General features: G+C 45.2%; 1 long non-coding RNA gene across 1 annotated transcript; it reads right to left on the reverse strand.

The window, feature by feature from the left end:
• Positions 1-236: 236 nt before the first annotated feature.
• Positions 237-2,966, reverse strand: LOC121100291. The gene is made up of 3 exons (XR_005832050.1): positions 2,238-2,966; positions 766-899; positions 237-367 (listed from the first exon to the last, which is right to left on the reverse strand). It is a non-coding gene; the product is annotated as an uncharacterized LOC121100291 (long non-coding RNA).
• Between the last annotated feature and the right edge of the window lie 4,930 nt (positions 2,967-7,896).

Here is a 7,896-nt window from a genome sequence, read left to right on the forward strand (position 1 = left end):
CCAATTAACCTCATCTCGCCAGAACGGAGCTGGTGGGTGGTAGGTACACCGGGAATCTTCTCCAGTCTTCCTGCTGACCCTTTGTCTCCAGGAAGAGAGGGCGGGAGGGGCAGGAATGCACAGGGCAAGTTACTCACTGCAGCTTTAAAGAAATCAATTAGTACCCTTGCTTTAAACAAGACCATTTCTTAAAAATAAATAAAAATAAATAAAAAATAATAAACAAGAGCATTTCTTGACCACCACAGAATATTTATTTCTCAAAGTGTAAACCATCTAGTGAGAATAAGACTCTCGTGGTTATGCGGATGGTGATGCCTCCAGAGCAGAGTGGTGCGTGCTCCTCACGTGGCTGTTGTAATGACACCTGAAATGGGCAGAGCAGAGAAGCTGACCCATCCTTGTCAACAAGCCAGCACATCAATCAGATTCTAACCCTAAACCACGAGGATTTTCACTTCCTCTGGGCTCCAATCTTCTCCTCTTCGGAACAGTGTAGGACGCCTCTCTTAAAACACGAAGTGACTCCCTCATCAGCATCACTGTCACAGAGTTTTGGAGGGTGACCTAATTTCACAAAGAATCGTAGCATCCTCGCTGTTACTTGCACTCTGAGCATATGAAATTTGGCCCCATGCTAATGTATTCCAATTCACAAACAAAGGAGCCTGCCCATGCCGCATGGGCTGCTGAAGCTTGCAAGCAGTTAAAGCCCACGGTGAGCTCAGGTCAAAGGGAATGGGGGGTGAGGGTCCCTCTAAATACCTCTGTGCAGTAACAGCATGGACGTGACTGGTGGTTCCAAAGGCTCTTTGTGTGTCTGTCCACAGCTGGAGGGGGAGCGGCTTGCCATCATCGACAGGGACAACCGCCTGCTGCTGGAGAAGTTGTCCTGCATCCTGAGGACCAGGGGACAGACTGAGAGCAGAAACAACTGCACCCAGAAGAGGTACCGGGGCCCCTGCACCCTACAGTCAGCACCAAACCTGGCAGGGCCCAGAGAGTTCCGCTCCAGGGCCTGCACAGAAGAGCTGCCCCTGAGCCCCTGAGCCAGAATACGGTGTTCCCACCCTCCCTGCAGAGAGCCCTGTGTCTTTTCCTCCGTGGTGCATGAATCAGGGTCTTAGCTGGGGCTCAGGCTAATTCCATACACACAACAGAACAAGGACACCAACAGCAGCTCTCGGGGTCCCTCTGTGCTGTCTGTGCCTGCTACACCGTCTTCCTGTTTAACCCTTATACTCATCCCATGAGGGAGGGGCCTTGGGGAAACTGAGGCACCAGGCAGCAATGGAACTTGCCCAAGATGGCACCTAGAAGATGGTAGGAAGCAGGTTCCTGGCCCCGGGCCCGTGCTCAGGCATACTCCTGCATTTCCATCTGCAAAAGCGCCAAGAATGTTTTTCTGCCAGCACAACACTGGGCCCAATGTCTGTCTGGAAACAGCATCGAAGGTCGTGAAACTCTGTGTCCAGCGTGGGATGGTGACTGTTCCTGTTTGTTAGAGGACAGCCCAGTGCTGGTGCTGTTCCCTACCAACCACAGTGTTTTTACCCAAAGTGGAGCTCTCTGTGATGGCGCAGGACAGCAGGTCTCCACAGTCTTTAAAATCTGCCTACAAATATTTAGAGACACTTACGAATCCTAAGAGCCCCTTTCTCTAAGGCAAATAACCCCTGTGCCCTGCACCCTACAAATTCCCAGACTTTGCTCACTGGTTAAATCACTGTCCTTTCCTTTTAAATGCAAAAGTTCAGTAGTGCTTGTGATGGATGATTTAACGCGGGCCAGTTTTCAGAAGCGCGCATGCTTCTAAAACCTTTAGCCTGTGCCTGTCTCCAAGAAGCTCAGAGTAGTTTCCAGATTTCGCAATGAATTAAAATTCAGTTGACCCGCAAGCAGCAGGAAGCGTGTCACATAGGAGGGCTCCATGGGAGGGGCGGATCCTGCATTCCTGCTGGGATGGGTTTGTGGAAGCAATCTGTCTCTGGGTTTTCCAGCAGTGGCTCACCTGGGGCTTCACTCTGGGGAGTTTGGGGGACGGGGAGAGGGTCTGGGTGTCAGGAATGCCTCCTTGCTTCCTGGCTGCACCCACCATCCAGCCCCTGCCATAAAACCCTGGTGTTATGGGTCAACCTCCATTTTCCTGGGCTAGTTTACATTAGATTTGGAATCGCTTTCTGCTTTAAAGACAGATATTTAACTTGAGTATAAAAATCACTGCTGAGGCTACTTACCTGAAAGCTGTAATGAAGTACCCTAAACTAAGAGTTAATCTCAATCCAGGACAGGATCCTACAGGGAGAGTCTCCCCCTGCTGCCCGGATCCCAACCAGCCCACACAATCAAGTGGCTTCCCCCTCAGAACTTGCCTGATTCGTCACGCACAGGAAGTGAGGGGAGGAGGAGGGAAAAGAGGAAGCAGAAGTGATCCCGGGGAGGTGCCAGCCAGTCAGAGGGCCACAGGAAGTGCCCGAGCTTGAACAAGGGAGCCAGACAGAGCCAGACTTCAGGAAACGTGGAAGGGATGTGAGGGGCCAAAGGTGGCCTGGGAAGCGACCCAACTCCTCCCACACCAGGAAATTATCTCCGTAGGCTTTGCAAGTCACAGACCACCTCCTTGTCCTGCTTGAATTTTAAAGCAGTCAAAGACCCCTTTGTGCCTTTCCTACATATTTCTCTTTGCTCAACTCTGGGCCGTAGGTGAGAACAGAGTGTGGTCACTTTGCTCGTTCAAACTCAGGATGAATTCAGCTTCACTCCTGTGTTGAAGCAGAGTGCACCAAGCTAATTCACAAGGTAATGGTAGAAATGGCGTGTCTCCTTGTGATAAGTTTAATGGAGCAAGAATGAAAGTCAATGATTTTTGTTAAGAATGCATCTATTTGAGCCTGATCACTGGCCGTTTCATTTCTCTGTCCTTTATTTAATAAAAGACACTTACTGGGGCGCCTGGGTGGCACAGCGGTTAAGCGTCTGCCTTCGGCTCAGGGCGTGATTCTGGCGTTTACAGGATCGAGCCCCACATCAGGCTCCTCCGCTATGAGCCTGCTTCTTCCTCTCCCACTCCCCCTGCTTGTGTTCCCTCTCTCTCTGGCTGTCTCTATCTCTGTCAAATAAATAAATAAAATCTTTTAAAAAAAAAAAAGACACTTACCAAGTTAACACATGGTGTGGAAGGGAAGCAAGCCAGAACACTGCAAACTACCTGGTTCAATTAGCATGGCTGTACCTGGCTAGCTAGCTACGCAATAGCAAAAATCAGCACTATACGGAAAATACGTGACCAACAGTTGGGTTTTCGGTCTTCGTTTTATTTTTTAATGGCTTTATTGACATTATAATTGGTATATAGTAAACTTTATATTTACAGTGTTCCATTTGATACATTTGACATGCTTTACACCTTTGAGAATATCAGCACAATCAGGATCATAACTGCATCCATCACTCCCCAAGCTCTCCTGTTTCCATCAATAACTACCCCACCCCTCCTCTTTCCCGTCCCCATGCACCCACAGTCTGCTCTTTGTCCTCATGGACAAGCTTGCGCTTTCTGAGCCCTGTGTGAGTCGATTCCTGCGGTGTCTGCGTCTTCCTGCCTTTCGCCCACATAATGCCACGGCCGAGTGAGTCCGCAGACCGCTCCTGTTTGTGGCTGCGTCGTCCTCCTCGTACACAGCTATCGCCGTCTGTTTGCCCTTTCGCCTAGTGGTGAACATTTGGGTTGTTTCTAGTCTTTGGCTATTACAAATAAGGCTGCTGTGAGTATTCATGCTTAAAAAAAAAATTAAAAAACCAATATCTCTGCCCAAGATTGAAAACTCAATGATAAACGAAGAATCTCAAAAATGAGTCACACAGAGAAGGTCTTCCAAGCATGACAGCATAAGGAGGTCCCTGGACACACTCCCCAGCAAAACTGATAAAAAATCATTTTAAAACAACCATTAAAGTTTATGGAGATGGTTCTAAGGGCATACACAATATAAAGAAACATTTATCCAAGAAAAGCTGCTGAAAGGTGGCAAGAACAGATAGGTTCCATAGTACTTGAACTGGGACCCACTCCTTCCCCCTCCCTCCCAGCTCAGCAAAGCAGAGACTGTTCCAGACTGCCATAGCCAAGAACACAGGGCTCCCTCTCTCTCTAACTCCCAGCTGGAGAGCTTTCTTCCGGGAAAAGGTAGGACTTCACCATTTATCATCCTGTCCCCTGCTGCCTATTATCGAGACCAAGTCTCAGATGAGTATGGCCCAGAGGTGAGGGCTCCCTCCTTTCTGCTCAGCTCCCACTCGAGGATGGAGGCTCTATATCAAGTGTGGTGAGAATACTGGGGCCTGATCCCCTTGGCCTAGTTCAATTACTATAGTGGTTTGAAGCCATGAAGATATACGTGTCCTCTCCTACTAGAATGGAAGAGCATGGGTGTCACACAGAGAGAAGCTTGGCATTGTCCCCACTCTGAGCTCCAGAGCTCTGAGATTTTGCCTGGGGGGTAAACATGCCATGAAACGGCTGGCTCCTGATGTTCCCTCAGAGTGACTGAGTTCATTCGCAGCAGAGTGTGGGCAAGTTCCAGACTTCATTGGACATGAGATAAAAGACACCACACTGGGGAGGAAAACATGAAGCTGTCTCTATTCACAGATAATACGACCTTCCATACAGAAAATCCTAAGGAAACCAGTTTAAAAAAAAAAGTATTAGAACTAATAGACAAGTTCAACAAGGTAGCAAGGTACAAGATTAATATACAAAAGTCCATTACATTTTTACATGCTTGCAATTAGCAATCTGAAAATGAAATTAAGAAAATTATTCCATTCACAAAAGCATCAAAAAGAACAAAATACTTGGGAATAAATTTAATAAAGGAAGTGCAAAACTTATGTTTTGAAAACTACAAAACGTTGAAAGAAATGAAAGAATATCTAAGTAAATGGGAAAAAATCCCGTGTTCATAAATCAGAAGATTTCGTATTGTTAAGGTGGTACTACTCCCCAAACTGATTTCAGATTCGGTGCAATCCCTACCAGAATCCCAGCTGATTTCTTTGTAGAAACTGACAAGCAGATCTGAAAATTCTTTGGAACTGCAAGGGACATCAAATTGTCAAAACAGTTCTGAAAAGAAGAACAAAGTAAGACTTGTGTGTCCTGATTCCAAAACTTTCTGTAAAGTAATGATAATCAAGACAATGTGGTGCCAACATAAGGGCAGGTATAGATCAATGGAATAGAATTGAGAGTCCAGAAATAAACCCATGTGTCTACATCAATTTATTTTCAATAATGGTGCCAGAACCATTCAATAAGGAAAGAATAGTCTTTTCAACAATTGGTGCTGGAACAACCTATATTCATATGCAAAAGAACAAAGTTGGACTCTTACTTCACACCATATATTACAATTAACTCAAAATGGATCAGACCAAAATATAAAAGCTGAGACTATAAAAATTCACATAAGGGGCACCTGGGTGGATCAGTTGTTAAGTGTCTGCCTTTGGCTCAGGTCATGATCTCAGGGTTCTGGGATCGAGCCCCGCATCGGGCTCCCTGCTCAGAGGGAAGCCTGCTTCTCCCTCTCCCACTCCCCTTGCTTGTGTTCCCTCTCTCACTGCCTCTCTCTCTGTCAAATAAATAAATAAAATGAAAAAAAATTTCACATAAGAAAACACAGAGGTGAGGGGCGCCTGGGTGGCGCAGTCGTTAAGCGTCTGCCTTCGGCTCAGGGCGTGATCCCAGCGTTGTGGGATCGAGCCCCACATCGGGCTCCTCCGCTGGAGCCTGCTTCTTCCTCTCCTATTACCCCTGCTTGTGTTCCCTATCTGGCTGGCTTTCTTTCTGTCAAATAAATAAATAAAATCTTAAAAAAAAAAAAAAAAAGAAAAAGAAAACACAGAGGTGAATCATCCTGACCTCATATTTGGCAATGGGAGTAGATATGACAACAAAAGAGAAAATAGTTACTTGGATAAATTAGCCTTAGTCAAAATTAAGAACTTTTTTTTTTTCTAAGAACTTTTGTGTTTCAGGGATGCCTGAGTGGCCCAGTTGGTTAAGCGTCTGCCTTCGGCTCTGGTCATGATCACGCTGTCCTGGGATTAAGTCCCACATCAGGCTGCTTGCTCAGCAGAGTCTGCTTCTCCCTCTGCCTCTGCTGCTCCTCCTCCTTGTTCTCTCTATCTCTGTATCTCTCTCTCTGAAAAATAAATAAATAAAATCTTTTTTTTTTTAAAGAAATTTTGTGCTTCAAAGAACAGTATCAAGAAGGTGAAAAGACAGGCAACAGAATGAGAGAAACTATTTGCTAGTCATATATCTGATAAGGGACTTGCATCAAGAATATATGAAAAACTCTTATAGACAAATGATAAAAAGAAAAATGACCCAATTAAAAGATAGGCAAAGGATCTGCATAAATATTTCTCCAAGGAAGATCTATAAAAAGCCAATAAGCACATGAAAAAAAATGCTCAACATCATTAGTCATCATAAAAAGGCAAGTCATAACCACAGTGTGATACCACTTGATTCCCACAAGAATAAAAGGCAGATACTAACAAATGTTGGTGAGGATATAGAAAAATTGGAACCTTCATTCACTGCTGGTGGGAATGTAAAATGGTGCAGCCACTGCGGAAAATAGTCTGATAGGTTTTCAAATATGAAAACACAGAGTTACCATATGATTCAGTAATTCCACTCCTAGATACATACATAAGAGAAATGAGAACATGTCCACAGTCAGACAGGTATATGAATATTCACAGCAGTATTATTCATAATAACCAAATGGTAGAAAGAATCCAAATGTTCATCAACTGAAAAACGAATAAACAAAATTTGGTATACCCATAAAATGGAACATTACTCATCCATTAAAAGGACTGAAGTACTGGGGCTCCTGGGTGGCTTAGTCAAGTGTCTGCTTTCAGTTCAGGTCATGGTCCCAGGGTCCTGGGATCAAGCCCTGCATTGGGCTCTCTGCTCAGTGGGGAGTCTGCTTCTCCCTCTGCCTCTGCGCCTCCCTTCTACTTGTGCTCTCTTTCACTTTCTTTCTGTCAAATAAATAAAATATTTTTAAAAATTCTTAAAAAGGAGTGAAGTCCTGAAAATACTACAGCATGGATGAATCTTGAAAACATTATGCTAAGAGAAAGAAGCCAGTCCCAAAAGAACATATGTTATACTGTTCCACTTCTATGAAATGGCCAGAATGGATAATTCCACAGAAAAAGAAAGTAGATTAGTGGTTGCTTAGGGTTGGGGGCATGGAAGGATAGTGAGTTGATAGTTAAAGGGTATGAGGTTTCTGGGGTTGCTGAGTGGCTCAATTGGTTAAGCAACCGACTCTTGATTTCAGCTCAGGTCATGATCTCAGGGTGGTGGGATCAAGCCCCGTGTCAGGCTCTGTGCTCAGTGGGGAAGATGGTAGAGTAGGAAGCACCAGGAATCTATCTCTCCACCTAGACAATTGCACAAGCAAAATCTCTGTGAAGTAACTACTTTGGAACTCTGGAGTCTATTGAAAGCTATGACTCCCAAGAGAAAGGCTTGGATGTAAAATTGTGGTTAATTCCAGTCACTATCAGCTCTTAGCAAAGTAGCAGCTACCTATTGCCCACCCGCAGACTCATGAGTACACGTGTTCCTAGAGCAGTTTGTGAGAGCCAAAGTAAGCAACAAGGACCCTTACCTCTGAATATCAGGTCTATATTGTGATCACTGATTGTTACTTCTGATCACAAAGGTGCAGATGAAGAGGCATTGCACCCCCCCTCATTGTTGCAAGACCACCCTCCTCCTGCTGAAGTGACTTCCAGGGAATTTAAAGGACCAGTGTCCTTCTCTATCCACTCCTCATTTCCACACACTCCCCCCCCCCC

Source organism: Ursus maritimus, unplaced genomic scaffold (genome assembly GCF_017311325.1).
Source record: "Ursus maritimus isolate PB19 unplaced genomic scaffold, ASM1731132v1 scaffold_10, whole genome shotgun sequence".
In the NCBI taxonomy this organism is placed as follows: Eukaryota; Metazoa; Chordata; class Mammalia; order Carnivora; family Ursidae; genus Ursus; species Ursus maritimus.